Source organism: Halichoerus grypus, chromosome 2 (genome assembly GCF_964656455.1).
Source record: "Halichoerus grypus chromosome 2, mHalGry1.hap1.1, whole genome shotgun sequence".
NCBI lineage: Eukaryota > Metazoa > Chordata > Mammalia > Carnivora > Phocidae > Halichoerus > Halichoerus grypus.
In genome coordinates, this window is record NC_135713.1 from 124,270,239 (window position 1) to 124,292,657 (window position 22,419).

The 22,419-nt window shown below is 51.7% G+C and overlaps 1 protein-coding gene, 2 long non-coding RNA genes and 1 other non-coding gene across 14 annotated transcripts in view; 2 read left to right on the plus strand and 2 right to left on the minus strand.

Annotated features, from left to right (window-relative positions):
* JADE2 (jade family PHD finger 2) overlaps positions 1 to 5,297 on the minus strand; it is a 52,317-nt gene extending 47,020 nt beyond the window's left edge. For 3 of the 11 annotated variants that reach the window (XM_078067506.1, XM_078067504.1, XM_078067505.1), the window contains exon 1: positions 2,860 to 2,995. The gene's annotated coding sequence lies outside the window, so the exon portion shown is untranslated. Of the gene's footprint in view, positions 1 to 7; positions 1,815 to 2,859; positions 2,996 to 3,330; positions 3,443 to 3,610; positions 5,166 to 5,191 lie in introns of those variants that run through there. The other 8 variants (XM_036123928.2, XM_036123936.2, XM_036123938.2 and 5 more) reach the window with 8 other exon arrangements.
* Positions 1,892 to 3,340, plus strand: LOC118555692 (uncharacterized). The gene is made up of 4 exons (XR_013445835.1): positions 1,892 to 1,999; positions 2,189 to 2,368; positions 2,594 to 2,673; positions 2,907 to 3,340. It is a non-coding gene; the product is annotated as an uncharacterized LOC118555692 (long non-coding RNA).
* Positions 5,298 to 5,399: 102 nt separating the features above from the next.
* Positions 5,400 to 12,786, minus strand: LOC144381140 (uncharacterized). Its single transcript, XR_013445836.1, has 5 exons — positions 12,623 to 12,786; positions 11,791 to 11,915; positions 6,131 to 7,658; positions 5,580 to 5,688; positions 5,400 to 5,443 (listed from the first exon to the last, which is right to left on the minus strand). It is a non-coding gene; the product is annotated as an uncharacterized LOC144381140 (long non-coding RNA).
* On the plus strand, positions 12,240 to 12,312 carry TRNAK-UUU (transfer RNA lysine (anticodon UUU)). The gene has a single exon. It is a non-coding gene; the product is annotated as a tRNA-Lys (tRNA).
* Positions 12,787 to 22,419: the final 9,633 nt, after the last annotated feature.

A 22,419-nucleotide genomic window follows, 5' to 3' on the forward strand; every position in this document is an offset into this window, starting at 1 on the left:
TGCTTACCACATGCCTGGCTTTGGGTTTAATCTTCTTTATGCAATATACTGCTCAATCCATACACCAATCATGGGGTAGGGACTGTTATTAACCCCACTTGCAGGTGAAGAAAGTGAGGCACAAAGCAACTGTCACAGCTGGTAACTGCATAGCTATAGCATTCAAACCCAGGCTATCTGACTCCAGGTGGTGCACCCTGCCCCGCACGCTGGGCTACCACGCACAGGCCTACAACCCCAGAGTGTGGCTGAGGTACTCCAGATTCCTATGGGTTATCTGAGAACCTCCCTGGGTTCCTAAACTTCTAGCCACACAGTCAGGGTCCTATGTGGATGGAGGACAAAGCAGGCCAATCCTGGCCTTCCCCTGGAGCACCTAAAGGCAGAACTAACTGTGAGGTCTGTGAAGAGCCTGCTGGATGAGTTGTGAAGAATTTGGACCGGAAGTCACTGAACCCAGTCTTGGGTATAAGAAAAACTACCTCCCCGTTACTTGGAAGTCCAGTTAACCAGAACACCCTGCACCCCCTCCCTCCCATCTCAAGGATGTGGATAGTAGTCAGTGTCAAAGGCCTACCCTCAAGACTCTGGGGTGCACCTTGGGGACTGGGACCAGCAGTCCCACCTCACCCCCCAATGAAAGCCAAGTGGAAGCTCTCTTGGATTAGTGTTACTGGCCATTTAGCCGTGCAATTTAGGCAAAGGAAAAGCATGCTGGATGGGAAATGTTCTGGAAACATTTGCTGCATCCCAAGTCCAAACAACTTTGTCCTTAAACACTTCATCTCCGAAAGTGCTGAGGAGACCTTTGGCCAAACAGTTTCAAAACCAACATTCACTACAAGTCCTGCTGCCTGGGGCGAGGACTTCCCTCTGCGAGGGATTTGCTGTAGAACCAAATGCTTTTCCACTCCAAACAACACCCAACAGCACTTGGGACAACTGAGAGGACTCCAGATCAAACAAACATCCCTTTTTTCTCCCTACCATGCAAACTTTCTCAATAAATTATTCGCCCACTTCGGATCAAAGCCTGTTTTGCAGCCTGTGACCTAAAAAGCAAATAGCGTCTCTTAAACATGAAAGCCCTCCTCCCTGCCTGGGTCGGCTTTATTACTCATTCCTTCCCCTTACAGTTATTCTGTTGTTATTTTCCTCCTCTGCTTGTTAGATCGCTCTGCAAGTCCCAACCCGCCTGAGGAAGAGACGGGAGGATAGTGCGTTCACTTGGGGCCCTAAGGTGAGAGAGGAAGTCAGGGTAGGGGAGAAGCCAGCACCCTGGGAACCCAGGAAACAGGGCCAGGCCCGGTTGGCAGCTCCTTGCACGGCCCTTTTGCCAAATGTCCTACTGGGAATTTTACCAGTGAAGGGAGGGAGTTAATGCCACTGTGGGAGGAGGGGCCAGGCGGCCGTACCACCACCTGGGCCCGATTCGGTTTGCAAACAGAAATGTTAAGGGGACGTCCTGACAGCCAGTCTAGGCTCAAAGCTCGGGGCTCCTCCCCTTTCCAACAAAGGCAAGGCGGCAGGCCAGTCCCGCCCTCTCAGCCCCTCCCCAATCCTCTTTGGAGCCGCTCCGAGTGCAGACACGAAGCCTCCCGATGACCCCCTACAAACTCAGCCTCTGGGTAAAACTTTGTGTCCCGCAGTGGATGAGCAAGGGGTGCTGAGCGCGGGAGCAAGGTCTGGAAATCTGCAGAGACCAGAGTCGCCCGGTGCAGTGTGCCCTTGGCTCACGGCAAAGGGAAACACGTCCCCTCCCGCCCCCACCAGCCCCGGGCACTAGACCTGTAGCCAAGGTGGTTAAAAAAAAAAAAAGCGTCCCGGCCCGCGGCGGAGGCTAAGGGGATTGGGAGGGGGTGGCGCGCGCCTCCAGCCCGCCCCTGGAGGCAGTCCGCGGGACCGCAGGCTGGAGGCGCGCCGGCGTGATTCCGACCGCGGGAGCCGGGAGGAGGAGCCGGAGGTGGCTGCGGGGTGCTCCGGCCCAGGCGAAGGAAGGGCAAGAGGCGGTTCGGGCCGGGGGTGGTGGACTTAACGCTAGGGGCGGGGGGGAGGGCTTTAGGTGAAGCGGGTAAGAGGAGCCGAGCCTCTTGGGAAGCGGGCAGCTACGTGTGGCGGGGGACTGGGTGTGTGGGGGATGTCCTGGGCCTCTGGAAGCCACAGCGAAGCCTTCCTGCCTGTCTCGCAGACATCCTCGTCTTCTGATGTAACAGCTACGAATCGCCAAGCTGACCCCTTCTCATCCCTTGGCCTGGAGAATAGAGTGGCTCAGGCTCAGGCTCAGGGATAGGCGGGAAGGGACCGGAGGCAGCCACAAGTCTGCACCCAGGCGGGGAGGAAGCGGGCGGGTGCCGCTCCGCAGGCGCAGGCGAGTGGGTGGGAAGGAGGGGAGAGGGAGGGAGGGAGAGAGGGAGGAAGGAGGTGAGGCCGGGAAGATGCCACTGCCGGGGGCGGGGCGCGGCCGGGGATCCGGGAGAGGGACTGCAGCGGTGCTTGGTGGGGGCTGGGGCTGCAATGTCACTTATTTGAGGATCAGGTGTGCATGTCCCAGGCTGAGACTGCCACTTGCCTATATCTTCCCGGTACCACCCAGGGCGCAGGGACGGAAGCGGAGGGCAGGGGACTGCAGTACCGTCCCCGAAGCGGGACGCGAACCAGCAGAGTTGGGAGAAGGTAAACAAGGGCCACGCCCCCTGCCGTCGCCCCGCGGGCGCGCACCCGCCGCTCCGGCCGCAGCCGGTACATTTCCACTCTCCCAGCGCTTCTCCCCCGCCGGACTCCCGCGCAGCCCCGGAGGGGGGCTACCCACAACCCCAGCCCCCGCCCCGTACGCCGGGGCTGCACACCCGGCATACTCACCTGGAAAGGGTGTCCCCCGCCCCTCCAAAACTGTTTAATTTGTGCAGAGCCTCCGCGCCGGGGAGCTGAGCATGCTGCCCCCGCGTGCAGCGCCCGCGTGCACCCAGCCCAGAGAGGGGGCGACAGGGCGGAGGCGGTGGCCCCCGGAAGGTGTCTGGGACCGGACCGGCTGCACGTGAGCCCAGCGCGGAGTCATGTGCACCGGCTCAGCCCGGTTCGGCGGCCGGACGTGCTGCGTATCAACAAAATGAAACTCAGGGCGACAGGAGAGCAGATAGGTCCAGGTTCTCTGAACCCCCATCCCCGGCAGAACGACCTCCCCAGCACTGCTGTCTCCCGCCGCAGCCCCTCCGCGCGGCCGGAGCCCGCGGGGCAAGTTGCAGCCCTGGCGCGCCCCCGCCCGCCCGCGCCCCCTCACCGGCCCGGGGGCGCTTTGCCGCAGTCATTAATAAAGAAGGTCGCCAAGCTCACCCTTCCAAAAGTTGTTGTTGCATGCGCCCCTCTCAGCCTCCCCGCAATGTACTCTTTAAAACACGACTGACCAACATGCGCAATCTCTCTCCCCTGTGCTGTGCATCCCCCCCCCCCCCGCGCCCTGGCTTCCTAGAACAGGCAGCCAGCAGGAGAGAGAGGGAGCGAGCGAGCAAGAGAGAGAGAGCGAGAGAGCGAGGAGCGCTGGCAGATCTGTTGCAAAAACACAAAATAACGCCGCGGAGATGCGCAGGGCCCATCGCTGGGGGCTGGATCTTACCTTCCTCCGCGGTGCCCTTCCGAGGGGCGCTGCCCTGGACTACGCGCCGCGGCGGGGGCCGGCGCGGGAAGGATGCTCCCGAAACCCGGAGCTCCTGGGGCCGGCGCGGGCGGGCGGGGGGCGCGCATCCATCCGGGGTCGCAGCGAGGGAGGCGGCCGGGCCTGCGGCGTCCCCGGCCCCGCACCCCTGCTGGGGACGGTCAGCCCGCTGGACCTAAGCCCTTGCCGCTAGGAATGGGCGCAAAGTAACTCCATGGACGCTACTCACCCCCCCCCCCAAAAAAATAGCCTCCAACTGCGATGGCCGCGGTCGGCACCATTCACCAATCCCCCTGTGTATGTTTCTGTTTCTTTTTAAACCAAGACTTCCTTGTGATCTCTTTAGAAAAAAAAAAAATGTGTTGGGGTGGGGGTGGGGTGGGGGCGGGCGGGAGGAGCGAGGGAGGGGGAGTAGCCACTTTTTTCTTATTCACTCGGATCTCCACTCCTGACACCCCCCGCCGCCCGCCCCACCCCCCCGCCCAGTTGTTTGGCTTCGGCAGCGGGTCCAGGTAGCGTTGCAGGCCTCGGGGGGAGGGTGCTCTGCCGGGCCGCCCGTGTGCCTGCACCTCGGGCCCAGACTCCCCATGGGCTCTGGGGCGCCCCCAGCCCGCCCTGTCCCCAGGGCCGGGCCGAGCGGCGGCTGCGCCCGTGCAAGTCCCATCAGGTCTGCTCACACTTCACACACTCACACACACACCCCGCCCCTCCACTCTCTCACTCACACTTTCTGCTCACACTCCGCCCCCTTCGCGCCCCAGACCCGGGCGGCGCCCCCCGCAACCTTAAAAAAAAAAAAAAAAAAGGCAAGCTTATACTTAAAAAAATCTTTTGGCGCCATATTAATGACGTACTTAAAATTTGCCATTTCTCCCTGCGTCAAAAAGACGTTTCTTTGCAAATAACAGCCTGAAGGCGACACTCGCGGAGGGAACGAGGTTTGCACTGAGCACCCCGCCTCCCGGGGCTCCAGCGCTGGAAGACCCTCGCCCTAGGCCCTGCTCCCGAATCGCTGGTTTAAAAATGCGAATCGAATAAATCGCGTGGCGCTTTGCAGCGCCAGAAGTGAGCAGAAAGTGCTGGCCGGAGCGGAGGGGAGGGGCGCGCGCGCGAGTCTGGGGGAGGGGGCGCGGCCCTCCTCCCCCACCCACAGCAGATGGAAACTAACATCCCGGGCGGGGGAAACTTGAAATTGTGGGCGACCTCAAGAAAGGAGGGGCGGTCCGTAGAGAGGGTCCCTCTCGGGTTCGTCGCCCCCTCCCCCGCCCGGGTGCCTCCGGGTTCCCAGCTCTGCCCCGCATTTCCGGGGGGTGGGGAACGCAGTGATGGGTGGGTGGGTAGCTGCTCGTCCCGGTCCCACTTGGAGTTTGCCCCGCGGTGTCCCCTTCCCCCCCCCCAGCTCGTCCTTCCCATTACCCCTAAAGGGTTAAAAACCGAGGGGGCAACTTCCAAAGGCTGGCATTTGGCGAGGAAGCGGGGCGCCCCTCTCCCCACCCTTCGCCTCCTCGCCCCTCCTCCTCCGGCTCCACTTCCCGACTTGACCTTGTGGTGCACAAACAGTGCGCTCGGATCCTCGCAGTTTCTGGAAGAAGCGCTTGCGCTCGCCAGGCAGGCGGGCTGTCGGGCGGCTCGCAGGCGGTGGCGGGGCCTTGGGTCCGTTCCCGGAGCCGCGGGCCACACCCACCCAACCCGCTGCGCCCGCCGCGCTCACCTTCTCTCGAGGAAGGAGCTGGGCTGGCCTCCTGGGTGGGGAGGTGTGGGGGGCAAGCTGCAACCTTCTCCGGATGCTCCCAGCTGCGGAGGGGCTGGTCTCAGGCTGGGGAGACCTGGGAGCCTGGGTCAACATCCCCAAAGCATCGTTGCCAACTTTTCCTATCCTCTCCCTTTTGGCTGCCCCTCAGAGATAATCCAATAATTTTTTTCAACTCACCTTTGGCTTTGAAGGCATGTGGGTGAGTTGTGAACGGGGACAGGAACCGCCTTCCCTCTCCAAGACTGAAGGTTGTTTATTCTTTCTTTCTTTCCCTTCCACCCCCCTTCTATGGAAAGATAAATATACAATTTACCTAAGATGACATTTATGTGACAATTAAAAAGATCCCCCGATGGAATGTTGTAAACACATTTGCTTATAGGAGAAATAAATCTAATAATAAACAAACTCATAATAACAGCACAAATCCTCTGACAGGGTAGATTGTCTACACAACAAAGGGAGATGATGAATGCAGAAATAAGCACTTTTTGCAACAAGAAAGAAATATGAGCTCAAAGGGAGTCACTGCAACATTTTCTTCCTTGGCCTTCATTCACAAAGTCTGGGGAGGCTTGTCTGGCAAGATTGAGGCACTGGGGTACCACCTCCTGGTTAGACCTGACTCCAGCTCTGAGTGGTCAGTTGTTAGGATTTTCTCAAACCCAAGCTCAATGCCAGAAAACAGATGACGCAGGCTGTTCACATGAAACAAAATGGTTAAATACCTGGATTCTAATCCTGGCTTTGCAGTTGAGTAGCCACTTGATGTGGACAAGAGCATTCATCTCTCTGTGTCTCTTTCTTCTTCTGTAGAACAGGATGGCTGGAGGGGTCCTGAAGCGGTGTGTGGGTATACATGCTGTTTGTGTAAACACAAACACTCCTGGCTCAGAGTGCACAGCGCACATTAGCACTTTCCCTGGTGCTTAAATTTTGGAAGGGTGACTGTGCTCCCTGAAAGTTCTTAACACTGAAAAACTGGAGAACAATGATTTTTGTCTTGCTCTCCATGAGGACCTAGACAAGATCTCCCAGTTAGGGCAAAAGGGAAGGCGAGGAGAAAAAACTGATACGTGGTGGGCTTCATGGTCAAGGTCCAGATGGCAGTCTCAACCACACATCTGAAGTGGGAATGGGGGTACCAATTGACAGTGGCACAGTCTAAAGAAACCGCTCTGATTGGGTCTGGTTGCAGAGGGCTTACATGCACCAAAAGATGGGACAGGCTCCTCCTCTTAGCCATCAGGATCCTGTGAACCTTGGCAAGCAGTTATAAAATGACCCAGAGAGAAGGAAGAGGGAGAAGATGACCATTTATAGAGCACCTGCTCTGTGCTGTGCAGTATGCAAGTCGTTCCATTTCATCCTCACAAAAATCCCATTTTACCTATTGAGAAAGGTTTGGTGACTTACTAACAGTCACACAAGCTAGCAAGTGGTGGTAGAATTGGCACCTAGTCCACACGACCCCAAAGACTACATTTTTTTCCATTTTACCCCACTGCCAGAAATAAAAAGTAATAGCATTATTGGTTTGATTGAGGATGGGGGCCTGATTGCTATAATAGCAAGAAAGAATTTTGTGGGTAGCACTTTGCCTCTAAGGTGGTTCACTGAATTTGGGTGAGACCCAGGTCCCCTAAGGAGTCCTTGGAAGGCACTTCTTGTTTAGGACTGGAAGCTCCATCAAAATTCTTGGATTCCCACTGTTCTCTGCTACTGTTTAAGGTTAACCTTGAAAATGTTAACAGAATAATAGCAATGGAGCTAATTATAACTCCTTAGTCTTTAGTAAAAGCCTCACAAATCATTAACTTATTACAGAAAAAAAATGAGAAGAAACATAAAGTTCTTGGAGATGTAATCATTCACTTTTGTCAACAAATATTTATTGAGTGCCTCTGGTATACCACGCACCATTCTAGGGGCTGAGGACACAGCACAAAAATGACAGACAAAAATGCCTACTCTCATGGAACTCACTTTCTAGTGGAAGGAGATACACAAAACTTTTTAAAGTAAAATATATTTGAAGGTTAGTTAATGCTATTCCGAAAAAATTAAGTAGGAAAGGGGGATAGGGAATGTGGTCATGCAATTTAAATAGAGTCCTCGGGGAAGAGCTGCCTGAGAAGGTGGCTTCTGCATAAAAGGAGGTGAAGGAATGAGCTGTGAGGGCTTATGGGAGAAGAGCGAGCATTCTAAGCCAGGGGTTCTTGACATGGAGTCCACGGACACCCCCCCTCCAGAGATCTGTGGATAGAAATTCGGGGGGTCTTGGCTTTAGATGGGGAAAAAATTGTATCTTTATTTTCACTAATTAACATTTAGCATGTTCTTCAATAATGAATGCAGATTGCAAATCACAGTAATATTAGCACCACCCGTGATACCATTGCTACTAGAAATCACGGATATTTTCATATCACGTTATCGTTGTTACAACGATCTTAAAATATCATTACAGTTATCACTACTTCCTAATTATGCTGCGAGCTCTTATAATTTAATGAGTTAATAAGAAACACATATATTACTGTGTATTACACATTTTAAAAATATTTTGAGAGTTGTATTTCAATGTAATTTGTTTTCTTTATAATTTATGAAACTTATTTTATGGATTTAAAGATATTATTCTCAGAAGGAATCCACAGGCATCACAGACTGCCGAAAGGGTCCATGGTACGAAGTAAAAGAAACCACTGTCTCCACAGAGAGACCAGCAAATGCAAAGGTCCTGAGGCAGGAATGTGCTTATTATGTAAATGTATAAGAAAGAGATTATATAGGGTGTTGTTAGGAACTTGGCTTTTGCTAGGTGTAATAAAGATGCTTTTGAGCAGAGGAGTGACATGATGACATGATCTGACACTGGTTTTTACAGGTTAGTTTGCTGTCAGATGGAGGACAGCCTGAAAGCAGAAAGGTTGAAGCTGGAAGACAGGTTAGAAGGTCACTGTAATAGACCAGGTGAGAGATGATGTTAACGTGCACTAGAATGGTAGCAGTGGAAGTGGTCAAATTCCATATATATTATGAAGATAGCTCTGACGTTTATTGATGGGGTGTGAGAAAACAAGGAGTCAAGAATGACAACAAAAGTTTTGTCTTGAGCCAGTGGAAAAACAGAATTGCCATTAACTGAGATGTGGAGACTATGGACGGAGTAGATTTGGGGCAGGGTAAGGAACTCAGTGTTATACATGGTAAGCTTAAGAGACCTACTAGATGTCCAAATGCAGTCATCCTGTAGGCGGCTAGAAATGGCAGCCTCACCTCAGGGGCATATTCTGGGCTGAAGACATCTTTTGAGAGGTATCTGTAGGTGACTGGTATTTAAAGCTATCTAAGGCTGTTTGAGATCACTAAGGAAGTGAGTGTAGAAAGAGAAGAGGTCCAAGGATGATGCCCTTGGCCACTGTAATGTTAAGAGGTCTGGAAGATGAAGAAGAATCAGCAAGATATTGTTAAAAAGGAAGTGTTCAGACATTTCTCCAAAGAAGAGATACAAATGGCCAATAAGCACATGAAAAGATGCTCAATGTTGCTAATCATTAGGGAAATGCAGATCAAAGCTGCAATGAGGTACCATCTCACGCCCAATAGGATGGGTACTATTTTATTTTATTATTTTATTTTTTTAAAGATTTTATTTATTTATTTGAGGGGGGGAGGAAGAGAGAGTGCGCGTGCACAAGCAGCAAGGAGGGGCAGAGGGAGAAGGAGAAGCAGACTGACCCCTGAGCAGGGAGCCCAACACTGGGCTTGATCCCAGGACCCTGGGATCCATGACCCAAGTCAAAGGCCAACTGAGCCACCCAGGCGCCCTGGATGGCTACTATTTTAAATATTTTTATTTTATTTATTTTTTTAAAAAGATTATATTTATTTATTTGAGAGAGAGAGGGCATGAGCTGGGGTGGGGGCAGAGGGAGAGGGAGAGAGAGAATCTCAAGCAGACTCCATGCTGAGGGTGGAGCCCTTCCCAGGGCTCAGTCTCATTTCCCTGAGATCATGACCTGACCCAAAATCAAGAGTCCAATGCTTAACCGACTAAGCCACCCAAGCACCCCCCCCTTTTTTAATTTTAAAGTAGGCTCCACACCCAATGTGGAGTTTGAACTCACAGCCCTGAGATCAAGAGTCCCATGCTCTACCAACTGAGCCAGTCAGGTGCCCCAAGATGGCTACTATTTTTAGAAAACAGAAAATAACACGTGTTGACAAGGATGTGGAGAAATTAGAACCCTTGTTGTGCTCTGTCAGTGAGAATGTAAAATAGTACTGCTACTGTGGAAAACAGTATGGCCATTCCTCAGAAAATTAAAAATAGAATTACCATATGATCCAGCAATTCCATTTCTGGATATATACTCAAAAGAATTGAAAACAGGGTCTTGAAGAGATATTTGTATACTTGTGTTCATAGCAGCATTATTCACAGTAGCTAAAATGTGGAAGCACCCCAAGTGTCCATTGATGGATGAATGGACGAATGGGTAAGCAAAATGCAGTATAGACATCTAATGGAATATTATTCAGCCTTAAAAAGGAAGGAAACTCTGACACATGCTACAACATGGATGAACTTTTGGGTCCTTATGCTAAGTAAATAAGCCAGTCACAAAATACTGTAGATGTCAAGAGTGGTGAAATTCACAGAGACAGAAAGAAGAATGGTGTTTGCCAGGGGCTGGGGTAGGGAGGGGAGATGGGGACTCATCGTTTAATGGGTACAGTTTCAGTTTTGCAAGATGAAAGTGTTCCAGAGATGAATGGTGGTGATGGTTGCACAACAGTGTGAATGTACTTAATATCACTGAACTGTACACTTAAAAATGATTAAGATAGGGGCGGCTGGGTGGCTTAGTGGTTAAGTGTCTGCCTTCTGCTCAGGTCATGATCCCAGTGTCCTGGATCAATCCCCTGCTCAGCAGGAAGCCTGCTTCTCCCTCTCCCACTCCCCCTGCTTGTGTTCCCTCTCTCGCTGTCTCTCTCTCTGTCAAATAAATAAAATAAAATCTTTTAAAAAAATGATTAAGATAGTAAAATCTGTTATATGTATTTCACCACAATAAAAAAATTGGGGGAGGGGCGTCTGCCTGGCTCATTAGTATAACATGCGACTCTTGATCTCAGGGTTGTAAGTTTGAGCCCCATGTTGGGTGTAGAGATTACTTAAAAATAAAATCTTCAAAAATAGTAGTAATGATTTTTTAAAAATTGGGGGGTGGGTAGGGGAAAGTAAAAAGGAAGCAGCGGTATCCAGAGAGATAGGAGGAATGTCCTGGAAACCAAGGTAAGAGCATTTCAGGGGGGAGGAAATCTCTATGTCCAAAGCTACCAAGGGGAGTAAGGTGAGATAAGGACTGACAACTGATCATTAGTTTCAGCCATGTTGGGCTCACTGGTGATATTGATAAAAGCCATGTCAACAGAGGGGCATGAACGGAAGTTTGATTAAGTGGGTTTAAGAGAGAGTGGGAAAATTTATAGTTGTTACAGCTTGTTCCAAGATTTTACCTGAAAATGAGTTTTCTGTAATATGCATGTTTATAGAGATGGATCATCATGTATCTGTAGAAATTCACTCTGTTGGTCATTCAGTAACTATTTCCTGGCTGCCTACCCTGTGCCAAGTCTTTTGCAAAGCATATAATTTGGCAGTCAGGAGAGGACAAATCCAGCAGCTCTGCCTCCCAAGCTCCAGGCAGGAGCTGCAGGTGGGGTTTGGGACAGATAGGAAAGCTGCCCAGGGCTGCATCTGTGGCTTAAGACACTGCCCTGGCAAGATCCAGCCTTGCCACTTTCTGTGGTGCTACAAATGCATGCCTGGGAGAAGCACCCCTCTGGAGCTGGTTTAGAGATGGTACTGACCAGCCCTAGGAGATGTCTGCATGATGTGCCAGCCAGGCCACCTGTCTCTTCTCAGACTCGCAGACCTAGCCCAGTGGCCACAGATGGCAAAAGGCAAAGAAGATCCCTGGGGCCTCTAAACACTTCCCCAGAAACTGGCAGCAGGCAGTACCTCTGGCCAAGTCAGGGGCCAGCTTGACCAGACACTCATCAAAGTGTGAGACGCCCCGAGTGGAGCGGAGGGGCCTGGCTCAACCCAAGAACCACCAAGAACCAAAGGCACTGGCTCCAAGTCAAGTTGAACAGTATAAGAAAAACCCTTTGGCTTTTCCCCAGGGTTTGTGATAGACTGAAGCAAATCTCTCCTCATCTGGCAACCTTACGAACACCCTTCCCATGCATTTACTGATGAATTCATAGCCATGCTGGAGCTAATCTGGTTTTATTAGAAATAACGTGCATTTAACAAGCATCCATGTAAACAAGGCTTTATCTTAGGGCACTGAGTTCCAGGTCCAGATCTTACCTTCAAGGGATTTTGGCCCATTGAGGAAGACAAGTCCTTAAGCATATGCAGGATGGTAAAACAAGCAGTCTTGGGAGCCTGTGGCGTGGAATGGTCCAGAGTCTGAGAAGGGTCTGGAGATGGACCTGCATATAGATAGCGATTTAGATGAGATGGGAGGGGGGAGGACCATCCAGAGAGATGAGGAGTGTCTGTCTGGTTCATAGCAGAGCAATGGGGCACAGAATATGATGTTAATAGCTGGCCTTAGGGTTCTTCCTGAGAGGAAATTGCCCTTTGTACAGGAAAATATACTCGTAAGCTGCCTGAGGATGGAAGGTGAGAACCTGCAGTTGTCCCAAGTTGAAAGAAAGAGATGAAAACATGCAGTCTACTTCTAGGAATCCACCCCAGAGAGACCCTCTGATGTGGGCCCAAGAAGATCTGTTTAAGAATGTCATTACAGGGGTGCCTGACTGGCTCAGTCGGTAGAGCATGAGACTTTTGATCTCAGGGTCGTGAGTTCAAGCCCCATGTTGGGTGTAGAGGTTACTTAAAAAAATAAAATCTTTAAAAAAGAAAAAAGAAAAGCTGGGAATAGCTTGAATGTCCATCACCAGAGCACTGGCTAAATAAACCACAGTGCAAAAAAGAAGGCAGCAAAGGAAGAAGCATTGTATGGTTTTGCATGTTTCATGTAGAAAGAGCCCTAATAAAAGTGTTAAGTGAAAAGCAGGTTTAGGGATTTGCAAATATCAAAACACTATGCTGTATACCTGAAAACAAAGTGCAAGTTTCAGGGTACAATGTGCAATATGATCTCATATTAAAAAATTAAAAACCTAAAAAATACCTTAAAGGGGCGCCTGGGTGGCTCAGTCGTTGAGCGCCTGCCTTCGGCTCAGGTCATGATCCTAGGGTCCTGGGATCGAGCCCGGCCGTCGGTCTCCCTGCTCGGCGGGAAGCCTGCTTCTCCCTCTCCCCCTCCCCCTGCTTGTGTTCCCTCTCTCGCTGTGTCTCTCTCTGTCAAATAAATAAATAAAATCTTTAAAAATAAATAAATAAATAAAAAATACCTTAAAAAGCCTACATTTTTATTTGAACACAGCCACACAGGCGTATGTAATTTCATAGAAAAAACAAAGCATCTGGAAAGAGACTCATCAAATTGGTGACCGGTTGCCTGTGTTGTAGCGTAGGGAGGGAAGCTGGGAAGGGTTGGGGTAGGAATTGTGGAGACGAAGAGGAGGAGTCAACCCTGTGGTTGTTGAGGGAGCCCTAAGGAGCCCTTTGCATTTGGGTAGTGTTGCTTGCCCCACAGGGCTTAGAATTCTCCAGGGACGGAAGCACCGGTGTGTGTGGGGGGGTGTCATGTTTCCCTAGCCCAGTGATGGGCTACAGTGTGGTCTTGGAGGGCAGGGACAAGAAACCTGCCCTCTAGCCTAGCCCCATTGCTGACTCCTGGGTGGCCTGGGTTCTGTTTGGCCCTCTCTGGTCCCCAGCGTCAGGATCTCTCTGGGCTTCTCCAGCTGGCCCAGCCTGGGATTCTAAGTCCATTCCAGAGCCTTCCCATGGAGTCTGAACTCCAGCAGGGGCATGGAAAAGCTCCATTTGGCCTTTAGCCTGCTGGGACTTGAACATGGGCCAGGCTGGGATTGGGAACCAGTGTGAGAAGAAGTTTCTGAGTAGCCTGGCCCCCTGGAGGAGCTCCCTCCTCTGACAGGTGGAGTATCATTTCTTCCCAGAACATTTGGCTTGAGGATACCTGGCCCAGCCTGGCTCCTCAGGAAACAAATGTGGGGATAATTCATTACCTGTTGGGCTCTCAACAGTTAATGAAACCCACTGAGTGAGGGCTCTGGGCTGGGAGGCAGATGTGGAGACTGCTTGAGGCCAGGATTTGGGCTCTGGGCGTGCAGGATGTTGGTGTGAGCTGTGCACAGGTGCAGATCTGTTCTGCATACAATTCCTGTGGTTGGTTTGGGCAGGCTTCAGGTTACAGAGATGTTAGATGAGGTCCCTGTCCTGAGGATACCACAGGATGGGGGAGGGACATAAATTGGATTTGGATGGGGTCAAGTATGTGCATGGAACCAAGCCTCATTGTGGAACTGGAAGCAGCAAGGGAAGCTGGCCCTGAGATGCCTCACTCCAGTCAAGGCTTCATTAATGGTGTCTTGGCCTTAACCAGCCTCCCAGTGCTGGGAAGTGCTCCAGGGTACAAGGTAGATGCCTTGGGAGCCTCCTGTAGGCACTAGTGAGCAAGCTGTTCCTCCCTTAGGGCTGTGGACAAAGTGACTTGTGAGTCTGGGTTGGCCTTGGACACTGTAACTGGTGGGCATCCAGGACCTGCAGCTCTGGTAGGTGCCAACCTGCTTCCAAATGTGCTAGATCTCCAGCCAGGGCCCTGGGGAGAGGCTTGGACAGGAACTGGCCTGGATGCCTGTGCAGCAGAGATGCTTAGAAACAAGGGAATTCTTGTCAAACTGATCCCCAGCTAGACCAGCTCCAGGCAGATAATCCACCTAATACAGTTCCTTTAGGAGAGTTCTACAGAGGAAGGAAAGCATGCATTACCCTGGCATCCGGCTGGAGCAAGAGAGGCAGATTCACAGGGGGCAGAGGGGACTGTGTTGGGCAGTAGGGGCTTCCCTGGGGAGCCTCTGCCATTGGGCATCTAGCTCCTTATCTCCCTGATCCCCAGCTGCCCTCAGAGTTCAAGGAAAGGCCAACAGCTCTTAAGTGTCTTGTCCTCTGGCTGGCCAGGCTGGAAGGGTATGCCCGAGAAAGAGCAGGCACCACCTTGCCCTAGAGGACCTCACAGTCCAGGTGGGGGGGTGAGATTCCTATACTGGAAACAAGATGAGGTAGGGCATAAGTCAGCGTCGAACTGTCCACTTTGGCCGTGTGTGCACATGCACACGAGAGTGTGAATGAGCCAGGAAGGAGCCACTATGTGGGGGCAGGGGAAAGAGAGATTATTCCCATGTGTGCATTTGTGTGTGCCCATGTGCATGTGTATGTGTGTGTTGTGTTTGCATGTGCCCAAACATTGCCTGATGCAACGTCTCTGGAGTTGCCATCCTCTGTGCTATTTGCCCAGACAACCTAAAAATAATTTCCATTTAACTTTAGGATTTGTTATTTGATGCATAAGATGCTTGCCCAGCAGATAGAGTTTTCTACCTACAGTTTATCTAAGATCAAGTTAAAATGAGTCTGCATTATTTATACACAGGATGGCTAGTGAGCAAAAGGCAGACCAGAACAGTCTGGATTTGTCTCGTAAGTCCATATAAAAATGATCCCTATGTGGAGAACAAAACTGGAGAGTGTGCACGGATTGACAGTGATGGCATTGACTGTGATGAGGACGATGATGAAGAAGGGCCCAGCGTGGCTACTGGGAGGTGTCATCAACCAGCTTTCTCACCCACGCATGACTTAGAATTGGGCACATGACAAGCAGTCATGAATATTTATTGAATTTGTTTGTAGACATTGAGAAAGAATGTCTACATATGCGACGCATGTGCAAATATGGAGCTAGATGACTGACAATTCATCATGGACAGAGGAGAATTGAATGGTTGACTGAGTTTAAAAATCAGTTTATTAGACCGATGGCTGAGGGATGATGCAGTTATCAGATTGAAAGATGAAAGCCATGGAGGAATGAGAGATCGATAAATAACTTGTTGATACTTGATAAAGGGGTAAGAGAGATAAACTGTGGCCAGGTGATGAGGTTAGTAGATCCATGGTCAGATCCAAATAAGTAGATGGATAGGTAAACAGAAATGTAGCAATGGAGTGAGAGGGGCAGGTAAGAGGATGAGAGAGATACTGTGGTGGGTAGATGTTTACGCTGTGCTCCCCAGAACCTGGAATATGTTACCTTACATGGCAAAAGGGACTTTGCAGACATGATTAAATCAAGGACCTCGAGATGGAGAGATTATCCTGGATTATCCAGGTGAGCTCAGTTTTATCACATGTCCTACCACTGACCTCCTTTTCAGCATGTCCCAGCCTCCTCTGCCTTCTTTTCAGTTCCTGATCATGCCAAGCTCATTCCTACCTCAGGGCCTTTGAACTCACTGCACCCTCTGTCTGCTTCTTTTTGTCACTCAGATCTCAGCTCAAGTGAGTGTTGCCTCCCTGCTTCCAGATTTTTGTCCTGAAGCCTTGAGCACACTCCCTTCCTGGGGACTGGGCTGGTGCAATGGGATGTCCCAGCTCCTAGCCTGCCCTGGCTGGCAGTATCCCCAGCCCTGGGTCCCGCCCAAGGCTGCGGGATGGAGCAGTGTGCATGAGTCATCGAGCCACAGACACAGTCCCCTTGTTGGAGGGACCTGAGCAGTTATGTTGTGGCAAACTCCTAGAGCCAATGGACAGATTGAAAGGGAAGGTTAGGAATTTCCCCAAGTTATTCAGGCTCACGTGGGGCCAGGCGGGAGCTGGACAGTGGAAGAGCTAGGAATGTGCCGTGGGGATGACGCTATAACCTCTCTGTGGACTCTCCTATGTCCATCCAAGCTAAAACAGGCTGTGGAAGAGTAGATGGCTCTGAGAGGGTCTCATTACTCCACAACTATGTCTTCATTCACCTCACATTGACTTAGCTCCCATGATGTACCAGGAATCATACTGCCCTACTATAGGTCAGGCCCTGCCTGGAAGGAGCTTACAGTCTAGTCGGGGAGGCAGGCTGGCCTGCAGACCTTCCCAATCGACTGGACAAGGGTTCCCCATCAGGGCTCACAGAGAAGCCGCACCTGACGGCCTGCATGACGGCAGTGACAGAGCTGGCTAAAAGCCATTCCAGACAGCAGAACTGGCCTGCTCTGTTAGTTTCCCGGCTGCCATGACAAAGTACCACAAGCTGAGTGGCTTAAAACAACAGAAAACTGTTCTTTCACAGCTTTGGGGACTAGAAGTTCAAACTCAAGGTGTTGACAGGGCCAGGCTCCTTCTGAAGCCTCAAGGGGAGGATCCTTCATTGCCTCTTGTAGCTTCTGGTGGCTCCAGGTGTTCCTTGGCTTGTGGCTGCAACGTTCCAATCTCTGCTTTCATCTTTCATGCTGTCTTCCTTCTGTGTCTGTGTGTCTTCAAATGGCATGCTCTATGGGTGCCAGTGACTATGTCCAAATTCCCCTCTTCTTATAAGGACATCAGTCATATTGGATTAGGGCCCACCCTAATGATTCATCTTAATTGGATTACATCTGCAAATACCCTATTTTGAAATAAGGTCACATTCACAGGTACTGGGGGGTTAGGGCTTTTTTTGGTGGGACACAATTCAACCCCTAACAGTGGGTGAAGACTTGGAAGGGCCTGGAGCTCAGGGCCAGAGTGCTCTGCCACCTGCCATCTCATCACCCACAAGCTCTGTACATATTTCCCCCCAGGGTGACTCACTGGTCCGTACACCTGCTGGCATGTTCCTACCTCCAGACTTGCTCCCAGCTTCCCTGTCTTGATGACTTTTCTGTCTCACTCGGCAGGCCCACCTCTTCAAGAGGCCTTCCTCTGGTTTCTGAGATGCTCAGGCTCTGGGCTCATAGTCTGTCCCATTCAGCGTCCTCCCCGCCCCATGCCAAGTCCAGGGTCAGGGAGCCAGAGGCTTTGAGTCTAGCCCTTCAGCCATCTCTGTATTCCCTCAACACCATCCCTGCCCAGGCTTCTCACTGAGCCTGGGTATCCCCGTGAAGGGGGAGGCAGAGCCCTGACTTCTGCACCAATGGCCCCAACTGCCAGATCGTCTTCCTTGCTCTAGCCACACTGCATCTGCTAGGAGCTCCCTGAGAGTTGTGAGGTCCCCCCCAAATCCATCACTCGGGGCCCCATGGAGTCCACTTGCCCCCACCCCCCCACCAGTGACCAGAGCTGCAGGGAGCACTGCCCAGCTGAGGCAATTTGGGGGGCTCACAAAGGGCCCCCGGACCCAAAGATCTCTTTCACCTACCTGCCCTGGGTCAGAAATTCCACCGTGAACAAGTCTGATAGCATCCACCTCTGATGAGGGCAAATGCCCCCGAGAGGAGACTCTCTGCCAGGAGTAGCTTAGGCAGGGACTTGCCTTGGGAGCCCAGCAGCCTGGTGATATTTCACTCAAGTCCCACAGGAGGTTTGCTACCCAGGAGCAGGAGGGCCCAAAGAAGTTGGGCCATCATACAGAGCTTTGTCCAGAGGCTGTAGGCTGTATACTGCCGGCAGCTGAGGGCAGCCCCAGGCCCAGCCTGGCCCAGGCAGAAACTCACTCAGGCCCCAGGACATGCACTAAGCCCAGCCTCTTCCTTCTCTCTTGCCTGTCCTTCTTTCCTTTGTCCTGCACCTCCCTGCCTGAAGACCCAGCCCCTCGGACAGACTCTCAGCCACTGGGCTGTTAGTGGCCTTTGGACTGGGGAAGGCCTGGGGCCTCCGTCCTGGGCCCCACACCCATGTTAGCAATCATCAGGAACAGGGAGAGGCCAGAACTGTCACTCCCTGGGCACAGTCCCACAGTGTCCTCAACTGGCCAGTCCTGTTCTATCCTTTCTCCTGTGGGGAGGAGCTGGGGGCAGGGAAGAAGGCAGGGTCTCGACCTGGCCAGAGACATTGTCCTGCCAGGGGCCCTCAGCCCCACATGTGCCCATGGAGCCCACACTCTGTATGGAGGCCCTAGGTGAGGCCGGGCTGCCTGGGCTGCTCCTTCTTTCCTGCCAGAGGGACTAGAGGATAGGATTGGGGGGGGGGGGGTGTGCTCACCACAAGATCCCAGGGGTTCCAAAAGGTTCCTTTGGAAGGGTGAGCCAGTCACGTCTAATGAGCTATTTCAGTTCTGCCATAATCAAGTCTAGCTTTGGGCTGCCTAAAATAGCCAGGTATAGAAGCCAAATGTCTGCAAAGATGGTTTGGCTCCTGAGGCCTGGGGTCCAGTGCATGCCCAGGTGGGGGTCAGGAGGGTAGCCTCAACCCCTGCACCCAGATTGCAGGCCCCTACCTCAACCCCAAGGCACCAGTCCAGGCCTAGCCCCTACCAGGTCCTCAGGCTAACGAATCCTCTCAAATCCCCACTCTTACCTATCCAGCTAGTGCTTACGTAGCAAGCATTAATAAGGCCCCTTTTAGATTAAGAGCTGTGTGGAGAATTTCATGGTGCCCCAGAGAGGGTAAGGAATGGTCAGGGGTTTAGCTAAGCCTTGCTCTGAACCTGCTGCTCATTAGAGAGAAGGCATCTCCAAGCCTGGCCTGAGCCTAAGCGGGGGGTCCAGTCAGTAGCCTGGGGAGCTGGGGTGGCCTCTTTGCCCCAGATCATCTACCTACTGGGTTACCGAGGATGGCTAAGTTGGGGGCTGCCTCCCACCCTGGGAACACCCCCCTGATCCCGCTTTGGCTTGGTCCTCTGTTAAGCATGGTTAGACCTGCCAAATTCTCTTGATCCCCTCTCTCATAGAGGAAGCGGGAGACCAAGCAGTGTGTGGCATGGGCCTTGCAGCCCACGTTCTGAACCCTGAGCATAGCACCTATGCCAGGGCGGGGAATAGCATAGAGACACCCAGGGGGCACCTTTGGAGCAGAGCCTGCTGCCTCTTCTCAGAAAGTAAATGCTCAGCTCCTTCTCTGCAGCAAAATCCTGCTGTGTGTCCTATTTCCTCACCAGGCTCTCAGAGACCATCTGGGGAATCTGTGGGGGCACGATCTGCCTCCTCCAGGGGTACAGTCCCTAAGGTCAGCAACCACCAACTACTCCCCATTCTCCGGAGGTCTTTGTGCAGCACCAGGAAGAACACTTTCTCCCTCACTGGACTCTTGACTTCTCTGGGAAGCTCATCCCTCCCCCATTCCCCCTGAGGCTTCCTGAGCCCCAGAACTTCAAAGGTACAGTCTAACAATGTGGTTAATGCCTGCTCCACCACTTGGCAGCTGTTTGACTGTAAGCAAGATACTTAACCTCTCTGAGCTTCACTTGCCTCACTTATGAAGTAGAAATAATGACAGCCCTTATCCTAAAGAGTCATTGTGAGGATCAAACAGATCATCCAAGGGCTGGCACATAGAGAGAGCTTAATAAACAAGTGGTATGATTATCATCATTATCTGTGGGTATCCCTCTTTAACCTCCTTCTCCTCTTTTGCTCCTTTCCTCTAGACCCCTGAATTCAGAATTGTCACCTTCCTAAGGCCTCGGCAGTCTAAATGGGGGTGGCTGGTCAAGTCCTATTCCCAGGTGAGTGGGAGACAGGGATGTGTGTCTGAGCATTCTGGTTGTAGAACCTAGAATGAGTTGTCCACAGACCAAGAATGCTCTCACTTAGGTCACCATTCAAGGGGATTTCAAGAATCAGCATTTCTGTGGTAGAAGGCAAAGCCAAGAAACAGAGAGGGTGAGGGAGTCACTGAAGGCCACACAGCAAGCTTAGGCCAGCGCTGGCCAAGAGCCCCAGTGGACCTGCCATCCAGCTCTTCTCACTGCCTGACTCAACAGCTCTCATTTCTCCAGAAGCTTCACTGGAAACCTCACTCTGGAGCTTTCCTGTTCAGAGAAAGCAGCAAACAAAGCGTAGAGCCAGCCCCCTGGGCCTAGAGCCCTGAGCTCCCTGGGCAGACCCACAGGCTGACGGAGACGTTACCGGAGCTGATGATTCAACTTCCTGTCTTTTGAGAGCGCCCAGACCACAGAGGTTTTCTTGCTTGGAGGAGGGGGGCATCTCCCTGCCTCGGGCCAGGCAGAGCGGGTCAAATCTCCACCACAAACCGCAGGGACTAGGCAGTGTGTGGGGCAGGCCGTAGGGGGCCATGCTAGAACCCTGACTGGTGCCTCCTGAAGCCTGTCTCCTCTTTGGGTTAATGATTACCACCTAGGGTGACCAACTATCCTGTTTTCCTTGACTCTGTCCTGCTGTTAGCACCCAAAATCCCACATCCTGGGAAACCCCTCAGCCCTGGGCAAACCAGAACAGTAGGTCACTCTATTACTACCCATATTTCAGGAGGACATGACTTATCATCTCAGTGACTCTGGGAGTATGGGCCCCAGGACAGCACATTCTAGAACAGGGAATTGGCAAACTATGGCCTGAGGGCCTGATCTGGCCCTGTACCTATTTTTGTAAAGCCCATGAGCTAAGAACAGTTTTTACATTTTTTAATGGTTGAAAACAAAATTAAAGAATAATATTTCATGACACGTGGAAATTACAGGAAATTCAAATTTCAGCATTCATAAACCAAGGAGCACAGCCATGCCCGTTCACTTACTCACAGGTCGTCTCTGGCTGCTTTCACATTACAAGGCAGAGTTGGGGAGCTGTGATGGAGACTATATAGACCCATAGACTGCAAAGTCTCAAGTATTTACTACTTCACCCTTTATGCAAACAGTTTGCTGACCCCTGTTCCCGAGGCAGGCTGGGTGGGGATGCCTGAGCTGGACTGGTTACGGGTGTATATTGAGTGGGCAGTGACGCTTCTGTGAAGTAACTCAGAGCTGGAGCAGGCTTGATAGCCCAGCACTAATCCAGGATTTAGCAGATTAGCTGTCAGGTAGCAACGAGGCACTGAGTTTTTCTGACTCAGTTTGCCTTTCTGTACAGTGGGGTGAAGGTAGGAAGGCTCTGCTTCTCTCTGAGTACAGTGCCTCGTGCTTCAAGCTTACACAGTCCTCTCTGATACAACTCAGGCACTCCAGAGAGTTCTATGTGGCCTAGGGCAGGTCCTACTCCCTCTGGGCCCAGCCCACAGAGGAAGTACTTACTTATCTGGCTTTAAGGCAGACCCAGATCCTATTCCCAGGCCTGGAAACTCTATTTTAACCAACTTTTCAACAAAGCTCAGGAAGCACCTACTGTGTGCAAGGTACTCTTAGGACCTCCCAACATTGGAATTGTCCCTTTCACACAGACATATGAGGAGGGGAGCTCTCCTCTCCAAGAGAAGGTGCAGTAGGGCTTTTGGCTCCATGACCTCCACTTCTTAGACAAACACACTAGAAACCTCACAAGTGCCAGGTCATGTACTATGTGCTGGTCAGCTGAGCCAGCAGGCAGTTGATCGTCCGGGAGAGCTTGAACAATGTGGAAAGAAACTCTAGTGAAAACTGGACCCAATGCCAAGTCTAAAGTGGGTCCTAACTTGGCCCCTCTGCCCCTTCCCTGCCTTAGCCCTACAACAAGATGTGCTCCCTTTCTTCTTTCAGAGGCCTGGGGAAGGAGTTTACCTGAGCAGCACAGGCTGCAAGAAGGCTTGCAGGGGCTGACCTCAGTGGGGACCTTGAGGAGCCCCAGCTCGGCCCCTGCACTAGTCTGTCTGGTCTTCTCGTACAAGACTAGGGCAAGCCCTCTGGAGGCCTGCATGCCCCTGAAGCCTCTCCGCTCCCTCCCGGACACAGTTGTCCCACTAGGCCACCTTCCTCTCTGCCCATGTCCCCACAGCTCTGGTTGGTGACCTTAGTTCGTAGGACATCTGAGAACCCAAATATCTAAGGATCAGTGGAGGGTACCACAGAAAGAGATGCTCAATTTCCAGGCTTTCTGGAACTCTGCTTGGGGTAGATTGGGTCAGAGGGGTTATTTATTTTTTTTAAATAGGCGTTTTAACTGAAGTCCAAAATACATGGAGAAAAGGGCACAGCTCATAAGTGTACAGCTCCCGTGAACAAGCCTG